The sequence below is a fragment of the Scyliorhinus torazame genome, chromosome 14, assembly GCF_047496885.1.
Source record: "Scyliorhinus torazame isolate Kashiwa2021f chromosome 14, sScyTor2.1, whole genome shotgun sequence".
NCBI classification, from domain to species: Eukaryota; Metazoa; Chordata; class Chondrichthyes; order Carcharhiniformes; family Scyliorhinidae; genus Scyliorhinus; species Scyliorhinus torazame.
This window is the reverse complement of record NC_092720.1, coordinates 158,795,494-158,818,838: the sequence shown is the minus strand read 5'-3', so window position 1 is coordinate 158,818,838 and position 23,345 is coordinate 158,795,494. Positions and strand designations below refer to the sequence as shown.

Here is a 23,345-nt window from a genome sequence, read left to right as displayed (position 1 = left end):
GCTCCACCCCAGGAGCTACATTCTCAGCCCCCGAACCACTTCATCAGCCTCTGAAATCAGTGCTCTGCCCCAGAATGCCTGTCCACCTGCTGAATCTCTTACCCTCCCTCTGAATCCTTTCCCCATCTCCTGAATCAACTCCCAGCTCCTGAACCAGTTTTCCCGAAATCTTAAACGTCCTCCAGACGCTCAGCTCCTTCTCCACCCCCCCGGTGTTTGTGGGATATTTTGAACTGTGAATGGTCAGAGTGCTGGCACTGTGGGACTCCAGTCTTATCTCAGTCCATTTCTGAATCGGTTATTCTGAACCTTCAGTGTTTCCCTGCACTGACCTCACGTTCCCATTTCCTGGAATTCCCACATCTGTTCTGTAGTAGACACCACTCGGAGTATATTACATGTATTACGGCACTGTCCGTATGTTATAGGTACAAGGGTAAATCTCGGCATGCTGGCTCCGCCCAGTAGGTGGTTATTGAATATGTGTGCACTCCGTGCTGCAGCCATTCTGGTGGCAGCTACAGGAGGCACAACATCTTTGCTCAATTAATCCTTGATTATTCCACTACCCTGTGGTAATTGATAGTCACAGTCCCATTGCACCCCGCCCACCTTGTTTACAGACACCCTGATCCTAAAGAGAAACAAGACAGGGATATGAAGCCGTGATCAATGCAGTAAGTTTTATTTCTGATTACACCACATTATTCAGACAGCAGTAATACAGGGTCAGGGGTTAGGGGAGTGAAGCAATCAAACAGAGTCTGTTTCCCAGTAATGAAGCGTTCATTCAGTGAGAATGTGGAGATCTCGGGCGGGAGAGAATCCATCAATAGCTTTCCCACGCCGATTTCCTGATCTCCCATCCCCCATATCGCGCCGCCTGCCGAAAACCACGCCATCGCAGACCGTACTCCCACGGCTGCTCCTCCCCCCATAACCACGCCATCGCAGACCGTACTCCCACGGCTGCTCCCCAGTCCCTCTCCCCGCCATTTCCTCAGCATCTTTCACATCATCCCTTCCAGTCAGGACGCTTTCACCAGGATTAATCCCAGTCCCGGCGCTGCCGTGCTCTGAAATTAAACAAAACATGAAGAATGAATTAAAAGCTGGTTCCGCAGATGGAGGGAGAATAACGAGAAACCATGAAGCAGAGTCTGTCGGTGTCACTGGGACTGATCCAGGACCGCACAGCAAGGTAAGTTCTTCTGTATTCAATAAAATCCCAGAGTTCCCTCCCTCCCTCCCACTCCCTACCCTGTACAGACTCCCTCCCTCCCTCCCACTCCCTACCCTGTACAGACTCCCTCCCTCCCTCCCACTCCCTACCCTGTACAGACTCCCTCCCTCCCACTCCCTACTCTGTACAGACTCCCTCCCTCCCACTCCCTACCCTGCACAGACTCCCTCCCTCCAACTCCCTACCCTGTACAGACTCCCTCCCTCCCTCCCACTCCCTATCCTGTACAGACTCCCTCCCTCCTTCCCACTCCCTACCCTGTACAGACTCCCTCCCGCCCACTCCCTACCCTGTACAGACTCCCTCCCTCCCTCCCACTCCCTACCCTGTACAGACTCACTCCCTCCCTCCCACTCCCTACCCTGTACAGACTCCCTCCCTCCCACTCCCTACCCTGTACAGACTCCCTCCCTCCCTCCCACTCCCTACCCTGTACAGACTCCCTCCCTCCCTCCCACTCCCTACCCTGTACACTCACTCCCTCCCTCCCACTCCCTGCCCTGTACAGACTCACTCCCTCCCTCCCACTCCCTACCCTGTACAGACTCACTTCCTCCCACTCCCTACCCTGTACAGACTCCCTCCCTCCCTCCCACTCCCTACCCTGTACAGACTCACTCCCTCCCTCCCACTCCCTACCCTGTACAGACTCCCTCCCTCCCTCCCACTCCCTACCCTGTACAGACTGGAAGTAGCGTTCCAAAGTCTTAACGCGTACCCATCCGATCACGCGACCCCTCGTGGACCCCCAACCAAAGAATACCCCAGGCCTGTGCCGCACGGCTGCCCGCACACCATGGGTTTCTACCCTGTTATTTCTGCGGCCAGCCCCAATACCCGCGCTAGCGCTGCCCGGCCTGTAACGCGAACTGCAGCGACTGCGGAAGAAAAGGACATTTTGCTAAATTTTGCCTGGCCAGGTCCAAAATCTCTAAATCGCTGGCCCGACGCTCAGTATCACAGGTCCACAGATCCCGCAGTGTGGCAGCGTGTCTGCCAACTCCGCCCCCTGCGGACGCGTCATCAGCCTGGTGCTGTCCGTGGGGGCAGCCATCTTCCAGCCCACACAGCGTGGGCGACTCACGGGGGCCGCCATCTTGGCCATCCTCACCCACGCAGCCCACCACGTGCGATCCATGGGGGCCGCCATCTTGGACGCCATCTTACTCACCGCCCGGCATGTGCGACCGATGGGGGCCGCCATCTTGGCAGCCATCTGCAACGCCGCCCGACACGTGCGACCAATGAGGGCAGCCATCTTGGAACTGCCCCAGCACCTCCGACTACGCCAGCTACCCGCAACTCAGCGCAGTCACCCTTCACCAGTCATGACCCAAACACGACTCCGGAGCTCCATGATGACCGTCCGGGTAAACGGGCACGAAACGCCTTGCCTCTTCGACTCCAGGACCATAGAGAGCTTCATTCATCCGGACATGGTAAGACGCTGCTCCCTCCCAATCTTCCCGGCGCATCAAACCATCTCCCTCGCCTCCGGGTCGCACTCGGTGCAAATCCGGGGTGCACTACCGCAACACTCGCAATACAGGATGCCGAGTACGCCAATTTTAAATTATATATACCCCCCGACCCCTGCGCTCCTCTCCTATTGGGACTGGATTTCCAATGTAACCTCAGGAGCCTAACCCTGAAGTTCGGCAGGCCCTTACCCCCACTCACCGTATGTAGCCTTGCGACCCTAAGGTAGACCCTCCCCCACTCTTCGCAAATCTCACCGCCGACTGCAAACCATTCGCCACCAGAAGCAGGCGGCACAGCATCCAGGATAGAGCTTTTATCAGGTCCGAGGTCCAGCAACTCTTGCGGGAGGGAATCATCGAGGCCAGCAATAGCTCCTGGAGAGCCCAGGTGGTGGTCGTCAGGACCGGGGAAAAGAACCGGATGGTTGTAGATTACAGCCAAACCATAAACCGGTACACACACCTCGATGCGTACCTCCTTCCCCGGATTGCAGACATGGTAAACCAGATTGCACACTACCGGGTGTTCTCCACGGTGGATCTGAAGTCTGCATATCACCAGCTCCCAATCCGCCCAGAGGACCGCCACAACACGGCTTTTGAGGCAGACGGCAGCTTCTTCCACTTCCTCCGGGACCCCTTTAGCGTCACAAACGGGGTCTCAGTCTTCCAAAGAAGGATGAACCGAATGGTGGACCAGTACGGTTTGTGGGCTACATACCCGTACTTGGACAAAGTCACCATCTGCGGCCATGATCAGCAGGACCACGATGCGAACCTCCAGAGATTTCTCCAAACCGCCCAAACCCTTAACCTCACTTACATCAAGGAGAAATGCGTTTTCCGCACAACCAGACTAGCCATCCTCAGCTACGTCGTGGAAAAGGGGGTTCTAGGACCCGACCCCGACCGTATGCGCCCCCCACTGACCCAAGGCCCTGAAAAGGTGCCTCGGGTTCTTTTCATATTACGCCCAGTGGGTCCCCAACTATGCGGACAAAGCCCACCCACTAATCAAGGCCACCATCTTCCCACTGACGGCCGAGGCCCGCCAGGCCTTCAGCTGCATCAAGGCGGACATCGCCAATGCCGCAATGCGCGCGGTGGACGGGTCCGTCCCCTTCCAGGTGGAGAGCGACGCATCAGAGGTCGCCCTGGCCGCTACCCTCAATCAGGCAGGCAGACCGGTAGCGCTTTTATCACGAACCCTCACCACCTCTGAAATTCGACACTCCTCAGTTGAAAAGGAGGCCCAAGCCATCGTGGAAGCCATACGGCACTGGAGGCACTACCTCGTCACCGCCCAACGATCGGTAGTGTGGTGATGTCTGTAGGTGCATGCACACAAGGGGTTAATGGGTAGATAGCAGCACCACATGATCACCAGAGGGCTGGACCAACAGGGATATAAAGGGCAGCCACACGGGGTCTGTCTCTCTCTCGGGTGTGCTGTGAACAGGGAAACATCAGAATCACAAAGAGAGTTAGTGGAGTTACATTTAGTTACAATTGTTAAATCTTGTTATCCAATTCCTTGTTCCCATGTTAAGGTAAAGAACTTGCGCATTAATAGTTACAGTTACTCAATAAACCTTTGTTGTTACTGGACAAGTTTGAATCTTCTTCAACAAGATTCAGAGGACCTCACCATCAGCCAAGGATTGAGTAACACGTGTTATCGACCACGCAGGTAACACTACAGGTAGCCTTCATGTTCGATAATACGCTGCGGGGCAAGATCAAGAATGATAAGACCTTGAGGTGGAGGATCGAACTCCCCACCTATAATTACGATACAGTATATCATCCTGGGAAGCTATCCGCGATGACCTCTGCCACCCGGGGGTCACCCGGCTTATCCACTATATCAAGGCCCGCAACCTGCCCTACTCCACTGAGTGGGTCAGAGCCATGACCAGGGACTGCCAAATCTGTGCGGAGTGTAAACCGCACTTCTATCGACCGGATAATGCCCACCTGGTAAAGGCATCCCGGCCCGTTGAGCGCCTCAGTATCGATTTCAAAGGGCCCCTACCCTCCAACAACCACAACACATATTTCCTCAACATCATCGATGAGTTCTCCCGCTTCCCCTTTGCAATCCCTTGCCCCGACATGACCACAGCCACCAACATTAAAGCCGTACACAGTGTCTTCATCTTGTTTGGTTTCCCCACGTACGTCCACAGTGATCGGGGCTCGTCGTTCATGAGCGTCGAACTGCGTCAGTACCTCCTCAGTAAGGGCATCGCCTCGAGCAGGACTACCAGTTATAACCCCAGGGGAAACGGGCAAGTGGAGACGGAGAACGCGACGGTCTGGAAGACCGTCCTCCTGGCCCTACGGTCTAGGAATCTCCCGGTCTACAACTGGGAGGAGGTCCTCCCCGTCGCACTCCATTCTATTAGGTCCCTACTTTGCACAGCCACAAACGAGCCCCCTCATGACCGCCTATTTGTTTTCCCCAGGAAATCCACCTTCGGGGCCTCGCTTCCATTCTGGCTGAAGACACCGGGGCCCGTCCCGCTCCGCAAGCATGTAAGGAGCCATAAGTCCGACCCCTGGTCGAGAGGGTCCAGCTCCTGCAACCCCCAGTACGCATACATCGAACACCCCGATAGCCGACAGGATACGGTCTCCCTCCGGGACCCGGCACCCGCAGGTTGCAGTACCACCGCCACCCCATCCTACCCCGCCCAACCTACGCTGACCAGTGCCCCGCCCCTACATGGCTCCCGCACCCCCTACCGCCCACCATTCCCCCTTCACCGACCCACAGGAATGAAGCTCCAGAAGACACGCGCCCAGAGTCCACCTCTGTACCCGCACGGATGCCGGCACGGATGAGTTCGACGCCCGGGCGAGCAGCAATACAAGAGCTTTGGCGATCACAGCGCACAATCCGTGCGCCAGACAGGCTGAACTTATGAACCCATCACCCCCACCGGACTTCATTTTTTTAACAGGGGGTGAATGTGGTGAATGTATTACTGTAACAATTCACCATGTGTTTATCTGTACTACGCTGTGGCCCTTGTGGGCTACACCAATAGGCCATTGTATAGTATTACCCATAATGCAACATTTTGGGGCCTGTGTGGGCTCCTCCCCTTGAGGGGAGGTGTAAAGAGCAGTCGACCTGTAGGCGGCTCACACTAACAGATCAGTCACAGGCAGGCACTGTTCTAGTTGATTAAAGCCACAGTTTACTTCTACTCCCGTTTCGAGTGATGGTTGCATCAGAGGGAGAGAGGGGAGGGAGGACACGGAGAGGCACAGCCGTCGTGGAGCATACCGCTGGCAAGGGAAATGACAGCCGACGCTACCCCTGGCAGCAGGAACAGGTGACAGAGCCAGAGTCCCCCACGGTGCCGGGCACTGACAGCATCATGCGTGGGATGAGCAGGGGGACATGCGGGGGCAGGGTCCACAGAGACAACCAGCGGTACCGTGTAGCCCATTGGAAGTGTTTGGGCATGGGGGTACTCTCCATTGTAACATATCTGCCTTTCACCCCAGGCAGACAATGGATATTGGAATACAACCAGCAATGGTGGCCTTCCTGCTCGTCGCTGCCGCCCTGGGGGATGCTCTGTGGCTGTACGAGCTAGAGCTGATCGAGGAGGACGAAGCTGCAGCAGTGGAGCGTGTAGAGCAGAGCATGCAGCCGGGGAGCTTGCCCCAGAGGAACAGGAGACAGCCGCCCAGGATGGAGAGCTGGCTTCCCATTGTGCTGAGGAGGAGGAGGTGCCAAAGAGGCATCACATGAGGCCTTGTGTGTACCAGCACGGCCTGTCGTTCAAGTACCTGCCGGACACGGCATGTCGTTGAAGACTTCAGCTGAGCAGGGAGACAGTGCGACATATCTTCCAGATCATGGCACACCTGGCACCACGGTGAAATGGGGAAGGACACCCGCTCCCGATGGCCATCAAGGTTACAGTCGTCCTGAACTTCTGCATAATGGACTCCTTCCAGGTTTTGAGTGGGTTCCTATCTGGGATTTCACAGAGGTCGGTGCACAAATGCATCCGCGCCATCGTGGAGGCCGTGTGCCCGGCCGGCACATCCATTTAAATGTGGACCGAGCCCACCAGGATATCTGGCAGCAGGGTTCATCACCAATGCCGATATGCCCAGGTCCAGGGGGTTATTGAAGGGATGAATGTGCCCCTACGAGCACCTGCAGTAGACAGGTCGCTCTGCACAAACCAAAGGGCTTCCACTTGATGAACGTGCAGCTGAAATGTGACCATCATATGCGCCCAATACCCAGGCAGTGTGCACGACGAGGCACACTCGACAATTCCTGACATGTTGAAGATGCGCCCCTCCCCCCGAATTGGGGGGGTGGCTCATGGGCAACAGGGCTATCCACTGCGGGCATGGTTGAGGACATCTATCCAGAGACCACAGACCGATGCGGTGACCGACTACAACGACGCCCATGCAGCGACCAGGAGTGTGATCGAACGGTGCTTTGGCCTCCTGAAGATACGGTTCAGGTGCCTGAACCACTCTGGAGGAGCCCTCCAGTATGATGCTGAGAGGGTCGCCCGCATTGTGGTGGCCTGCTGAGTCCTCCACACCATTGCACAGCAGAGAAGCGATGTGCTGGAGGAGGATGAACGCCAGGCCTCGTCCGACGAAGAGGATGCAAGAGAGGGGAGGATGGGCTGGACATGGGGCCCAGGTAGTCACAGGAGACGCACAAAGTGTGCACCAGTGCCAATTCGCATGGGACGCTGTGATCGTCTCCAGGTTCACCGACTAACTGAGGGAGTGGTGACTGGCAAGGGAACGGACACTGCATCCCTCCCTCACACTACACCCGACCGCACCCCACCACACTGTGCCCCGCCTGCAACCCCCTCCGTGATACATACCTGCTGCACTATGGCGTGTGTGCCCTGGGTTGCCAGTAACAGTGGGATGGAGGGAGCAGCATTTTCCACCGTCCACCTGACTCCTGCACATGCGAGCTGGCCAGTCCATCACACGGTGCCATCGGATCCCTGGGGTGGTGCTGGTGGGGATGGTCGGGTGGGGGGAGGGGGAGGAACCCAGCCCACAAAGTCTGCCCATTCCCGCCCCCCTGCACCCCCTCTCTATTGTCAGCCCGGACCAGCCCATCCCTCACACCCATCTGACAGAGCACCGAGGCAGGTTGTAACAGTGTTACCAGCTGTTTAATGTACACAAATATACACAGATACATGCCCTAGCCCCTATAACTAAACTATGCCCTGCACCCGTGACAGCTTAACTGGTGTCTACCTAGGGCCTTATGGTCTCTGATGCTACATCTACATGGATCCTCAGACAGTAGGAGTGGAGGTACCCCCGTCACCTGGCACTGCCAGTCGTGGAGGCCCGTTTGGTCTTGAGCCACAGAGCACAGGGAGCGGACCTTCGCCTTCTGGGACTGCACCACATCACGCTGTGAATGCGCCAGCTCCCTCTGGGAGTGGGCACCTCCCTCTGTGTCTGCGCCACGTTGGCCAGCGTCTGGGCAATGACACTGATGTTCCAAGCCATGCCCTTCTGTGACTGGGCCACGGTCAGGAGAGTTGCTGCAATTTCCCAATGGCTCTGGCACATGGATGCCTGTGAGATGCCAACCCTGCCCTGGGCCTCAGAATGCCCCAGGTCTTGGACATGCTGATCCATTGCGGCAACTGTCACCCCCAATGCCTCCACCGTGGACGTGTGGTGTTGGTCGAGGTGGCACGCATGGTTGGCTCCTGCTCCTGCACACGGTTGGACTCTTCACCTGCACCTGCAGGTGCTGGATGGTCGCCGACAACCCCTCATGTATTCCCTGTCTCTGTGACTGCATCTCCACTATAGATGGACTGTCCAGTCCAGAAGCCAGAAAGCCATCTGGACGGCAGCTAGTCCCTGGAGTCGGCCCGCCCTCTGACCGTCCGCCCCCTCGGGAGTTGTTACCTCTGCCTGATGTTCCAGAGTAGCTGTGTGGTGCGCACCAGGGGGTGTCCCACGAGCCTCTTCACTAAAGTGCTGAAACGAGGTGAGTGTCTCTGGGATGTTGGAGAGTGTTGAAGACGGCTGTGATGGGAAACCTTTGTCACCCTCCGACTCAAGCAGCGGGGTGTCCTGCGTCTCGTGTCGAGGGCTGCCGTCCATGCTGCTGTCACCATCACTGCTCGGCACATGGGGCGGGGGGGGGGGGGGGGGGGGGGGGGGTGTCAGGGGCCACAGGTCCAGCGGTCCCCCTCCTGTTTTTCCCCTTCCCGGCGATTATGGGCGGCCTTCCTTTTTTGGGGGGGGGGGGAAACAGAAAAAAAATAATGTTAGACAGACCGACACACACACAGCCCAGGGGACGGGTAGCTGGTGTTAGACAGACCGACACATACAGCCCAGGGGACGGGTAGCTGGTGTTAGACAGACCGACACACACAGCCCAGGGGACGGGTAGCTGGTGTTAGACAGACCGACACACACAGCCCAGGGGACGGGTAGCTGGTGTTAGACAGACTGACACATGCAGCCCAGGGGACGGGTAGCTGGTGTTAGACAGACCGACACACACAGCCCAGGGGACGGGTAGCTGGTGTTAGACAGACCGACACACACAGCCCAGGGGACGGGTAGCTGGTGTTAGACAGACTGACACACACAGCCCAGGGGACGGGTAGCTGGTGTTAGACAGACCGACACACACAGCCCAGGGGACGGGTAGCTGGTGTTAGACAGACCGACACACACAGCCAAGGGGACGGGTAGCTGGTGTTAGACAGACTGACACACACAGCCCAGGGGACGGGTAGCTGGTGTTAGACAGACCGACACACACAGCCCAGGGGACGGGTAGCTGGTGTTAGACAGACCGACACACACAGCCCAGGGGACGGGTAGCTGGTGTTGGACAGACTGACACACACAGCCCAGGGGACGGGTAGCTGGTGTTGGACAGACCGACACACACAGCCCAGGGGACGGGTAGCTGGTGTTGGACAGACTGACACACACAGCCCAGGGGACGGGTAGCTGGTGGGCTCAGTGGCCAGGGCACCCTGCCACAGCAGCCAATATGGGTGTCAGCGTGTGGCTGCCTCCAGATTGGGCGAGGTGGGGCAACGGGTGTGTGGGACGGGATTAGTGCGAGGGGCACAGTGCTGCTTCCTGACCCTGGCCGCCCTGAGGAGGTCGCGCAGTCTCTTCCGGCACTGCTGGCCGGTGTTGCCGGCGGCACTGAACGCCTCTGCCAGTTGCGCCCAGGCACGGCGAACGGCGATGACTGGCAGCCTCCGTTCCAGGCTGGGGTACGGGGTCACCCACCTCTCCTTGTGCGTCGACGAGGGTCTCAAACTCGGCATCACTGAACCATGGTGCTGCTGTCCTCGCTGCCATCTTGTTGGCTGGGATGGTGTGTGTGGGGAGTGGCGTGAGTATAAACGGCTGCAGTATGTCAGCCTCCTGAGTGTCAATCGCGAACCCGGCGAATCCTTCACCGTTTCTCATTAGAATCGATTGTGTTCCACGTGGTGCCGGTGCGAGCCCCTTGACGTAGCCGAATCGGTCCAGGTGCGGCGTCAGTTTTGGTGTTGTGAAAGTCCACGGAATGGATTCGCCGCAGCCCCGCGCTGAAATCGCGATTGGCGCGGGGGCGGTGAATCGACTTTTTTGCCCGATCGGGCCCGGCATCGCTCCCACGAATCTCCGGTCCCCGGAGAATCGCTCTCCCACAAATCAGGACGCGCGGCTGGGGGGCCATTGCCAGAGGCCCTCCCAGCGATCCTCCGGTCCCGACTGGCCGAGTTCCCGACGGCGTGGCTCTAACCACGATTGGCCAGTCGGGTCTCTCATGTGGCGGCTGTGGACTCAGTCCATGGCTGCCCTGGTGTGGGCCGGGGGATCAAGCACCGGGGGGGAGGCCTTTTGTGTGGCCGGGGCAGCGATCGGGCGGGTCAGATGAAGCGGCGCAGGGCAGATCGGTGGGATCTTGTTTCTTGGTCCTGGTCTGCGGTCCGAGTCGGCCATGGAGCTCTGCGCGGCCGCTTGAGGCCGCCGCCGTGCGCGGACTCGGAACCGGTAGTGTGGGGACCGTGTCCGCAGCTAAAGCTGCAAGAATCACTCTGGGTCCCTGCCAGCCCTCTGAAGGGGACTGAATGGCTCGGTATTTAATTTCAGGAAAGTTTGGAGTGAAACGCCAGCGTTTTTAAAAAGAATTTTAAAAATATTTTTATTCTCCTCCTTTTTCACATTTTCTCCCACATTTACACCCATCAACAATAAACAATAATCAGCAAGATATGTCAATCCCCATAATAACAAGACAGAAAGACGGAAAGATGAAGACAACCTTCATGTTCACCTGGATCTTAGCGGGATCCCTTCAGTTGCGCGCGGACGCTACCCCCCTGACCCCTATCACACAGGCCGTGAATGATTCCCACCCTTGCCATACACAGAACCCCGAGATAGTTAGTCCTAAGACAGTTAACGATACCCCGACCTGGTGTGATAAGTTTATCCTACATAGTAGAAGCCCTCTTAGTACTGGTGATACTTTGCAGTGTTGTGCAGACACTTAGAATCAGAAAATGGCCAAGGAGAGCCTACCACTCTCGCACCCCGATATACGCGTTTAGGTCCCCTATTTTCGGACTTCACCAAACCCCCGAACCCCTTGACATGAATTAAAGTGCATCCGCTTCTCTTTATGTATGCTTTATTCAATAAAGAAATGTAAACCTCTGTGCCTGACTGCCAAGCCAGAGAAACTTGTGTTGCTGCTATTTGTACATTTAAAATGTTGTAGAATTATTGTTGATTGTTTGAGTGAGGATAGTTTATTGAGGATAGTTAGAGGTTCCAGTTTTTTTATTTTGTAATGCATGCCTGAATGTCATAGCGTCCCGTAGAGTTTTATACTGATGTATGTAAGTAAAATGATTTTAGGTAAAAATTGTGTTTCATAAGATAGGGCAGTGTAGAGCCCGTGAACTGCTTATGGGTGCCCCGCTTGGTCAGAGAACCAAGACGATGCAGTAATGTATTCCTTCACGCTTCACTTTGAGGATCACAAGGAGGGTGTGTAGCCATCTGGGATGGCCACTTCCCGATGACAAAATGGACACTTTGCAAAGATTGCAGGGAAAATGGACAATACTCAGAAAGCAAGCAGGTGCATGGTTTGTCTGTTGATTGGAGCCGTAGCTCCCAGACTGCAAAACCATTACCATACTAATGAGCCATCCCCGGGGACAAAAGAGTAACATTTAAGTAAACGATACCAAGGCATACACCCCGGCGCCAGAGGAGACCAGAACAAAGCAGGCCAACGGCCACCTAGGACACGCCCAGCCATCAGGGCACCCACCCCTCTATTGGAGGAAATCGATAGGAACGATTGGGAAATGGCCCAATTAATTGGGGTCAAGTTCAAGGCCCGCCCAAAAGCGCACAAAGCCCCTTTTGGGTAGAAGAAGGATCCCCCAAGAGAGAATCGCTCTCTTTTGGCTCCGGCTCTCACCAAGGAGCGACCTGCCAACAGCAACATCAGAACAAGTCCAAGGTCAATGCACGCTACGAGACAGACGCTCTTAGCTGTTATCTCATACCAGTTCGACCCCAGCAGCCTCAGAACCGAACAGCGGCCATTGTTCCTCTGGCTGAGTGGGCGCCCAAAGCTAAGTATAGGCTTTAGCAGTAGTGATAGTTTAGTTTGTAGAGTTTTATGCATGAGTATATTTGACTGTGTGTGTAAATAAATGAGCATCGAGTTTGAACTTACTAACTGGTGTATCGAGTCTTTGATCAGTATTCAGTTTTGAACCTTGTGGCGGTATCGAGAGATACCTGGCGACTCTAGAGCAAAACGTAATTAGAATTAAGGCGACCATATTGGCCACCATCTTCAGAGCCAAATTAAGAGAAACACAATTAGCAACAACATTTACATTCAGAAAGGACTTTGACAACTTTAAATCCCCACCTGATCTGCTGCTCGGTCACCTGTTTCACTTGCTGTAGAGATGAAATCCAAGTGAGGAGATGCTGAGTGAAGGAGCAGAATTTATAATAATTACATTGCAGAATATCCACACTAATGTTCAGTCTGGGGAATCAGTGGGGGAATAACCAGTATGCTGAGTGAGAAGATCTGTTTACTCGATAGTTTGTGCTGAACTGTTTAATTGGCTGTGTGTTGGACATTGAGTGTGTTTATTGGAAGCATTTGCCTTTGATTTACAGACTGAGTTTTGGTGATGGGTCATTGCTGAATATGAGACGGTGAGGTGTAATTATCTGGAAGGGGCAGAGACACATTAATTGAAATGTCTTTTAATGCCTTCTCTAAAGAGTTTACCTGAAGGCCTTTCCCAGAAGCCTGGGCTTGGATTTGATAGTTTAGCCCAGTGCTGTGCCTGAGAGCTGAATCGGGGATGTACAGTCTGAGTGAGTGCAGTATATCTAATTTCCCAGAATAAACCAGAACCCTTCGATCAACTACACTGAATCAATATTTTCCTTAGCTTCCAGCACTTCCGCCCAGTGTGTTTTCATTTAATAATTTGGGAAAACAAGGGAGGAAATTTCAAAATCTCCATCAAATTAACATTTTTCCTGTGTTTTTATGTTAAACACATACTGAACGGGTAAAACTGGTCTTTGCAAGCACAATACGAGCGCTTAGTGAATTGCTAGCTTGTTTTATACTCTGCCTGACTGTCCATTACCGACACGGTGCCTGGGAAGACAGGTCTGTGTGGAGGAAAGATATTGCCTGGTCCTGGTCACTATCCAGTGTCCTTGTTGGAAACAGAGGGTGTGCGACAGTCAAGCTAGGATAAAGAAAGGACTTTCATCTGATACCCCAGACAGGGGAATAGCAGACCGATATGCCCTGTGGAAGATTCTAATTGAGGAGTCAGCCCCTTCAGCAAAGGAGGGGAGGGATTTGGAGATAATCACTTTTCCCGTTTTACAGAAGGATGGCATCATACTTGCAGAGAATACAGACAGGACAGACAGCACAGATAGATCCTGAGCATCACCAAAGGAACAACTTCACAACTGTGGGAAGACATCTGGTCCCTTCACAACATTGCTCAACACAGAGATGGTTGGGCAGTGAAACCATTATCTGGGTCAGGGGAGCTTTGACATATCATCAGATCTGAAACTGGTCAGTGGTATGGGACCTTCCACCTGAAGGTTTAGCAGTGGCTGTTTGGTCAAAGTGAGGCGAGGAAGAAGTGTGAGTGGGCTCCAAGTGCGGTGATAGCTTCAATCATTCATTGAGCTTCATGAACCATTGACTCATTCCGACACGTGGGTGGCTATTCAAGTGAGGTGTATGTCAGGGACTCCACAGGTTCAAAAGATTTTCTCAGGTGCATTTGCTGCAACTACTGTTACCACAAGGGGAGCCACATAGAAGGGAAATGATTCAGGTGTGTTGTTTGTGATAAAGGTTTTATGACGTCTATGAAACTCCTGACGCACCGGCTGATTCACATGGAAGAAACCATTCATGCATAAGGTGTGTGACAAGTCTTTCTCACAATCATCAAACCTCCGTCAGCATTGACGCATTCACACACATGAAACCATTCATTTACGAGGTGTGTGACAAACCATTCTCGGTGTCTTCGACCCTCTGTCAACACTAGCACCATCACACGGGAGAAACCTTTCATGTGCAAAATGTGTGACAAATCATTCAGGTGGTCATCACACCTCTGTAATCAACAACGTATTCACACAAGTGAGAATGACTTGAAATGTGAGGTATGTGGCAAATAATTTCTCCAGACATCAATCCTCCGCAAACACTAATGCGAGCACAGAGAGAAACCCTTCCCATGCAAGGTATGTGAGAAATTATTCTTGGACTCATAGACTTCTTACCATATTGCCATATTCACATGTCTAGTATGTGACAAATCAGTCCCTGAATCACCTTCCTTCTGCACACAGCAACACATTCACATAGAAGACAAACCATTGACATGTATAGTATGTGACAAATCATTCTCGGACTAATCAGCCCTCTGCACACACTGGTGAGAAACAATTCATGTGCAAAGTAGGCAACAAATCATTCTCACGGTCATCAAATTGTCAGACTCCAGCACATTCACACTGTGTCTCACCTGCTTCCCTTACACTGAGAGTTGTCTATGTTGTTTACCCTCCAGTTTTCACACAGGGTGTGGTCCTTCCAAAGCACTGTCTGTCTCAGCAGTGTCTGTCTCCAGCCTCTCCCACCATGTCCAATTGTTTCAACAAGGTCAATTTAACCTTTAACCAGATCAAACATCATAGAACATACAGTGCAGAAGGCCATTCGGCCCATCGAGTCTGCACTGACCCACTTAAGCCCTCACTTCCACCCTACCCCCTAAACCCAATAACCCCTCCTAACCTTTTTGCTCACCAAGGGCAATTTATCATGGCCAATCTACCTTACCTGCACTTCTTTGAACTGTGGGAGGAAACCGGAGCACCCGGAGGAAACCCACGCAGACATGGGGAGAACGTGCAGACTCCGCACAGTGACCCATCAGGGAATCGAACCTGGGACCCTGGCGCTGTGAAGCCACCGTGCTATCCACTTGTGCTACCGTGCTGTCATCAAAGAAGACACTAATATGTTTAGAAGCTGCTGTTTATGCACAAGTTCCCCTGTGATGGACAAGAATGCAATGTCTGAATATTAAATATATATATACATATAAAACCCAACACCCATGCAAGGCAACCCCGGCCAGATCACCACCGTACAAAAAATTGCCAGTTTGGCACCTTGGCAGTGCCAATATGGTATCCTAGCAGTGCCACCTAGGTAGTGCCAGGCTGGCACCCAGGTGGCACTGTCAGGGTGCCAGGCTGGCACTGCCAGCTTGCTTGGGTGACACCAGCAGTGTCAGGGTACCACCCAGCCCAAGGGCATGCACCTGGGGGTCTCCGAACCGTGAAAGACCCCAAGTGCCATTCCATCTGGCCCCCATTTGTGGAGACCATTACTGAATGGCGCTCAACAAAGAAGTTTCTCCAGAATTCCTCATTGGATTTATTTTTGACCATATTATGTTTCTGGACCGTAGTTTTGGATTCCCCCTCAAAGTGAGAACATTTATCCCTAAATTATAAAATTTATAATTCATCATTTTCTACGATGTCCTCCCTCAGCCTTCTCTTTTCTGGGGAAAAGTGTGCTAGCCTGTTCAGTCTTTCCTGATAGTTACAATCTCTCAATTCTCAATATCATCCTTATCAATGTTTTTTCCCACCTTCTCCAATTCCTTTCTGTCCTTTTTCAGGATGTTGATCTGAACTGTGCACAGCACTCTAGGTGTGGTCGAAACAAAGTTCTACACAAGTTCAATATCACTTCTCTCCTTTTCAATTCTACTCCTCCATATTCCTTCAAAAATGGACCCGTGTTTGATTTTGTTTTTATAAAGTGTCCTTATGGGCTGTCTTGTTACTTTTAATGATTGATGAATCTGTAGTTCTGCCCTTGCACAACTTGTAAATATGACTTTTGATCCTCACTAACCTCTCCAATTGAAATAATTTGTCCACATGAAGTCATGAAGACAAACTGTTGTTATTTTCAAAGCTCCATCAAATCAGCCCATCGTCTCCACTTCCCTAAAGCGAACACAGTCAGCTCTTGGAATCCAATGCGGCAAAATACTGTGAATGCTGGAAATGTGATGGAGATTCTGGAAATGTTCAGGTCAGGCAATGTCTGTGGAGAGAAAAGCAACCTCTCTGCAGCCTTTGACATGTCCGACCACACTGTCCTCCTCCTGCAACTTTTCTGTGTTGTCCAGTCAGCTGGACTGCTCTGACTTGTGGCACATTTTCCTCTTCAGTTGTACGCAGAGAATCTGCTGCAATGGTGAATCTTCCCACCGCCATCGCTCTGGTTCCTACCAAGGGTCAGTCTCTGCTTTTCAATTCGATTCAGCCGCTCGGCCTCGCGCTTCCTCACATTCCAACTGCCGAACGCTGGGCGCCAACCGCCGCTGCGCGCGGCAGAACTACAACTCCCATCAGGCACCGCGGGGCCCCCATTCCACACTGCCGTTCCTCACTGCGCAGGCTCTGGGGCCACATGCACCATGGGTAATGTAGTCTGACCCAGTGAGAATCTGACTGGAAGCGGCTGCGCAGAACATGTCCAAAACACGGAGTCAGTGCAGCCCCGCCCCACCGAGGTGACTGATTGGCTATTCGGAATGACTGACATAAATGTTGAGGAAAGCCGACTATTTTCTCTGTGAGGCTGAGAGCCGTCAGAGAGCTGAGCTGTTTAGTTGTGTGTTGGATATGAGTGTTTATTGGAAGCATTCCCCTTCTGATTTACAGGCTGAGTTTTGTTGATGGGTCATTACTGAATATGAGAAGGTGAGGTGGAATTATCTGGGAGGGGCAGAGATACATTTCTTGAAACGTCTTTTAATGTCTTTAAAGATTTTACCTGAAGGCCTCGGCCTTTCCCAGGAGCCTGGGTTTGGATTTGATAGTTTTGCCCAGTGCTGTGTCTGAGAGCTGAATTTGGGGTGTGCAGTCTGAGTGAGTGCAGTGTATCTAATTTCCCAGGATAAACCAGAACCCCCCAATCAGCTACACTGAAGAAATGTTTTCCTCCGCTTCCAGCACTTCCTGCCCAGTGTGTTTTCTTCAAAACATTTGGGAAGACAAGTGGCGAAATTTCAAAATCTCAATTGAAATAACATTGCTCCTCAGTATTGTTATATTAAACAGATACTCGAAGAGTAAAATTGATGTTTGCAACACAACACGTACTCTTAGTAAATTGATAGCTAGTTTTATACTGCGCCCAACTGTCTTTTCCATTTTCCTCACTGATTGGGTGGAATAAAGAACATAGCCATATTGTCTGTTCCTGGTCACTGTCCAGTGCCCCCGCTGGAAACAGTGTGTGGCAGTCAAGTGAGGAAAAATGAAGGATTTGGATCTGATCCCCCGCACGGGAGGGAATTTAGATACACTGCACTCACTCCCGACTGCACATCCCAAATTCAGCACTCTGAACAATGCGTGCCTGCGCCACTGTCATCACTGTGGAATAGTCTCTAACTGAGTCAGCCTTTCAGCAAAGGAGAAGAGGGAGTTGGGCAAAATTATATTTCATTTTCATGTTTTACAGAAGGATCGCACAGTCCTACACCAGAGAATACTGGGAGGACAGACACTACAGATAGATCCTGACCATCACCCAAGGAACAACTTCACAACTGTGGGAAGACATCCAGTCCCTTCACAACATTGCTCAACACAGAAAAGGTTGGGCAGTGCAACCATTATCACGGTCAGGGGAGCTTTGACATATCATCAGATCTGAAACTGGTCAGTGGTATGGGACCTTCCACCTGAAGGTTTAGCAGTGGCCGAAGACATCCAGTCCCTTTGCAGCATTGATCAACACAGAAGGTTGGGCAGTGGAACCATCATCTGATAATAGATCTGATGAAGAGAGCTTTGACATATCATCAGATTTGAAACTGGTCAGTGGTGTGGAACTTTCCATCAGAACCAACCTTTCCGATGGTTCGCCTGTGGTGAGAGCTCCAATCATTCATTGAGCCTCATGATGCACTGACTCATTCCTCCAGGTGAGAGACTGCTCAAGAGTGAGGGGTGTGAGGACGGCTCCACAGGCTCAATTGTACAGGGAAAACAATATGGAAGAGAAACTGTTCAAGTGTGAATTGTGTGACAAATCATTCATGTACTCATCCCACTTTCGTAATCACCAACTCACTCATACTGGAGAGAAACCATTTACATGTGAGGTTTGCAACAAATCATTCTCACACTCATCCCATCTCCACAGACACAAACGCATTCACACCGGGGAGAAGCCGTTCCGCTGTAACGTGTGTGATAAAGCTTTCACACAGTTATCGAACCTCCAGGTCCATCAGAGAATCCACACAGGGGAGAAACCCTTCAAGTGTGCGTTTTGTGATAAAGCTTTTGCAACATCTACGGATTTCCTGATACACCAGAGCATTCACACAGGGGAGAATCCCTTCAGATGTGAGTTGTGTGACCGAGCCTTCACACGTTCATCGGTGCTCGCACAACACCGACGCATTCACACTGGGGAGAAACAATTCACCTGTGAAGTGTGTAAGAAATCTTTCTCCCAGTCATCGATCCTCCGTGTCCATGAACGCACTCACACTGGGGAGAAACCATTCAAATGTAAAGTCTGTACAAAATCATTCTCCCAGTCATGGAACCTCCGTGAACACCAACGTCTTCACACTGGTGAGAAGCCATTCACGTGTGATGTGTGTAATAAGGGCTTTGCACAGATATCTGGTCTGGTGAATCACCGGCGCATTCACACAGGGGAGAAGCCATTCAAGTGTGAAGTGTGTAACAAGGGCTTTGCACAATTTCCAGGCCTGGTGAATCACCGTCGCACTCACGGGAGAAACCATTCAAGTGTGAGGTTTGTAATAGGGCTTTCCACAGATATCAGCAGGCCTGATGAAACACCGACGCATTCACACAGGGGAGAAGACAGTCATGTGTGAGGTGTGTAGTAAAGACTTTGCACAATTTCCAGGCCTGATGAATCACCGTCGCATTCACAGGGGAGAAACCATTCAAGTGTGAGGTTTTTAATTGGGCTTTCCTCAGGTATCATGCCTGGTGAAACACCGGTGCATTCACAGGGGAGAAGATAACATTCACGTGTGAAATGTGTAGTACAGATTTTGAACAATTATGGAGCATGTTGGATCCCGTCGCATTTACACAGCGGGGAAGAGAAGTGAAGTGTTTGACTGAGCCTCACAGTCAGTCATGAAAAACTGATACATCCACACTGAGGAAAAGATGTTTCAGTGTGAGGTGTGTGACAAAGACTTCGCTCAGTCAACATGGATGAGGATTTCAGCAACAGATGGACTAATGGGCATGTTGAAAATGGGCAATGTTACAGAACGGGAAGTAGATAATCTTTGTGATGGAGAGGGTATCGGGTTAGAAGCTCAGCTGGAGTTGAAGTGGATGACACTGACCAGTTGCTATTCGAGATGAGGGAGGAGAGGCAATCAAGAGGAATTTAAGGAATGTAGGAACTGGAGTAACCTCTTGAACCTGTTACACCATTCAATTAGATCATGACTGATCCATACCTTAACTCTATCTACCTGCCTTGGCTTTAACTCTTAAAATCCTTGAATAACAAGAAGCCTATCAATCTCAGTTTTGAAATTTTCGATTGACCCCCAGCCTCACCAGATTGTTGTGTGGAGAGAGTTCCAGATTTCCAGTCCCCTTTTTGTGAAAAAGTGTTTTTGACATCACCCTTGAACAGCCGAACTCTAATTTTAATGCTCTGACCCCTTGAACTGGACTCTCCCACCAGAGGAATAGTTTCTCTCTAACGACTCTATCTTACTTGTTAAATCATCTTAAACACCTCAATTAAATTATCCTTTCATTTTCTACATTCAAGGGAACACAGTCTGTACAACTTGTCCTCATAATTTAACCTTTTAGCCCCAGGAACATTCTGTTGAATCTGTGCTGTGCTCCCTGCGAGGCCAATATATCCATCTTAAGGTGTGGTGCCCAGAATTGAACACAGTTCTTCAGATAGTGTCTAAACAAAACCGGAACAGAACTTTCACAATGACACAGTTGGTTTTGGGGAGGAGAAGTTGTGGATTATCCTTTCTCTTCAGGATGGTCCTGGAGTAAGGAGCAGTTTTGACAGAGGAAAGCAGAACAACTAGGGCTTGAAGTGGTCCAGTCAGATCTGTTGATGGATTGCAGTTGAGAAGCAGGGATATTAAGCAGGAAGGAATAGAGTAATGGTAATTTTGGAACAAAGAAATGTACAGCACAGGAACAGGCCCTTCGGCCCTCCAAGCCCGTGCCGACCATGCTGCCCGACTAAACTACAATCTTCTACACTTCCTGGGTCCGTATCCCTCTATTCCCATCCTATTCATGTATTTGTCAAGATGCCCCTTAAATGTCAGTATCGTCCCTGATTCCACCACCTCCTCCGGTAGCGGGTTCCAGGCACCCACTACCCTCTGTGTAAAAAACTTGCCTTGTACATCTACTCTAAACCTCGCCCCTCTCACCTTAAACCTTTGACCCCTCTACCCCAGGGAAAAGCCGCTGACTATCCACTCTGTCTATGCCCCTCATAATTTTGTAGACCTCTATCAGGTCGCCCCTCAACCTCCTTCGTTCCAGTGAGAACAAACCGAGTTTATTCAACCGCTCCTCATAGCTAATGCCCTCCATACCAGGCAACATTCTGGTAAATCTCTTCTGCACCCTGTCTAAAGCCTCCACATCCTGGTAGTGTGGCGACCAGAATTGAACACTATACTCCAAGTGTGGCCTAACTAAGGTTCTATACAGCTGCAACATGACTTGCCAATTCTTATACTCAATGCCCCGGCCAATGGAGGCAAGCATGCCGTATGCCTTCTTGACTACCTTCTCCACCTGTGTTGCCCCTTTCAGTGACCTGTGGACCTGTACTCCTAGATCTCTTTGACTTTCAATACTCTTGAGGGTTCTACCATTCACTGTATATTCCCTACCTGCATTAGACCTTCCAAAATGCATTACCTCACATTTGTCCGGATTAAACTCCATCTGCCATCTCTCCACCCAAGTCTCCAAACAATCTAAATCCTGCTGTATCCTCTGACAGTCCTCATCGCTATCCGCAATTCCACCAACCTTTGTGTCGTCTGCACACTTACTAATCAGACCAGTTTCATTTTCCTCCAAATCATTTTCTATGCTACAAACAGCAAAGGTCCCAGCACTGATCCCTGTGGAACACCACTGGTCACAGCCCTCCAATTAGAAAAGCATCCGTCCATTGCTACTCTCTGCCTTCTATGGTCTAGCCAGTTCTGTATCCACCTTGCCAGCTCACCCCTGATCCCGTGTGACTTCACCTTTTGTACTAGTCTACCATGAGGGACCTTGTCAAAGGCCTTACTGAAGTCCATATAGACAACATCCTCTGCCCTACCTGCATCAATCATCTTTGTGACCTCCTCGAAAAACTCTATCAAGTTAGTGAGACACGACCTCCCCTTCACAAAACCATGCTGCCTCTCACTAATACGTCCATTTGCTTCCAAATGGGAGTAGATCCTGTCTCGAAGAATTCTCTCCAGTAATTTCCCTACCACTGAAGTAAGGCTCACCGGCCTGTAGTTCCCTGGATTATCCTTGCTACCCTACTTAAACAGAGGAACAACATTGGCTATTCTCCAGTCCTCCGGGACATCACCTGAAGACAGTGAGGATCCAAAGATTTCTGTCAAGGCCTCAGCAATTTCCTCTCCAGCCTCCTTCAGTATTCTGGGGTAGATCCCATCAGGCCCTGGGGACTTATCTACCTTAATATTTTTTAAGACGCCCAACACCTCGTCTTTTTGGATCTCAATGTGACCCAGACTATCTACACACCCTTCTCCAGACTCAACATCTACCAAGGATGTAAAAGGTGGATATGTTGGAGTGGTTAAACTAGATTGTACCGGAGCATTGTGGTGAATGGAGGGTCAAAGAGCAGAGTTGGAAATTAGAAAACGCTGTCTTAACTCACCTTGGGGATGAGTGTCTTCCAAGAATGGGAACTGATGGGTCCAAGGGCCACATGACCACTGGATCTCTGTAACCATTGGTGTGTTTGTATGATGGGAGAGAGCTCCATCCAGTGTCACTAAAGTTTGGTGTCATTTCTGACCATTGGAATTGGGTGCCAGACGAAAGCATGGGGATTTTAAAGAAACTTCTGCCTGTGGTATTCTGAGAGTTTCTCCTGACGTGAGTGTTAGTAAAGCAATCTCAGGAGTGGGTATGGGGTAGAATCTGACCCTGCTTTTGTTGGTGATATGAATTATAGACAGATTCTCCTCAGATGAAGGGTGCTTGACTAACATCATGGGTAATATTTCTGCTCTCCTACCTGAGAAGACTATCCTGAGTATAGTGAGGGAGTGGGGTTGAGTCTCTACAGACCTGAGTTCCCTCAGCCCATCATACCTAAATATAATAATGGTGTGATGTAGTCATCTTACATTTTTCCAAGATTCATTTCATGTACTGGGAAAGATCTTGAGTCATTTTCAAATGTTTTGTTATTTTGGTTGATTCAAAGCTTGGTGCAAGCTGAATTTTGTTCTTTTTACCCCACTGTTTCATCATCTTCTGTGTAAATTCATAACTCACAATAAATTCATGTTTTTTTCAATTGAACCCAAACTACCTTGTTTGTTAGCATGGTGTGTTCCTTTCACTGAAACACTCAGGAGCCTACAGTGAGAGTCCTGTACACAATATATTGGTCAATGTCACTGTGGGCTGATATACTTTCTCCATCAACGGGTTTAGCTCAGTTGGCTGGACAGCTGGTTTATGATGCAAAACAAGGCCAACAATGTGAGTTCAATTCCCGTATCGGCTGAGGTTATTGCCTTCTCAACTTTGCCTCTTGCCTGAGGTGTGGTGATCCTCGGGTTAAATCACCACCAGCCTACGGTCATCTGGGAGCATGGTGACTTTACTTACGCTATGAACTCAGTTCTACTTCTTACTCCTCCCCC

The 23,345-nt window shown here is 51.2% G+C and overlaps 2 long non-coding RNA genes across 2 annotated transcripts; one reads left to right on the top strand and one right to left on the bottom strand.

The window, feature by feature from the left end:
* Positions 1-669: 669 nt before the first annotated feature.
* On the bottom strand, positions 670-13,249 carry LOC140389362 (uncharacterized). Its single transcript, XR_011934359.1, has 2 exons — positions 12,689-13,249; positions 670-1,076 (listed from the first exon to the last, which is right to left on the bottom strand). It is a non-coding gene; the product is annotated as an uncharacterized lncRNA (long non-coding RNA).
* A 3,725-nt stretch (positions 13,250-16,974) lies between these two features.
* On the top strand, positions 16,975-23,007 carry LOC140390112 (uncharacterized). Its single transcript, XR_011934560.1, has 2 exons — positions 16,975-17,118; positions 17,885-23,007. It is a non-coding gene; the product is annotated as an uncharacterized lncRNA (long non-coding RNA).
* Positions 23,008-23,345: the final 338 nt, after the last annotated feature.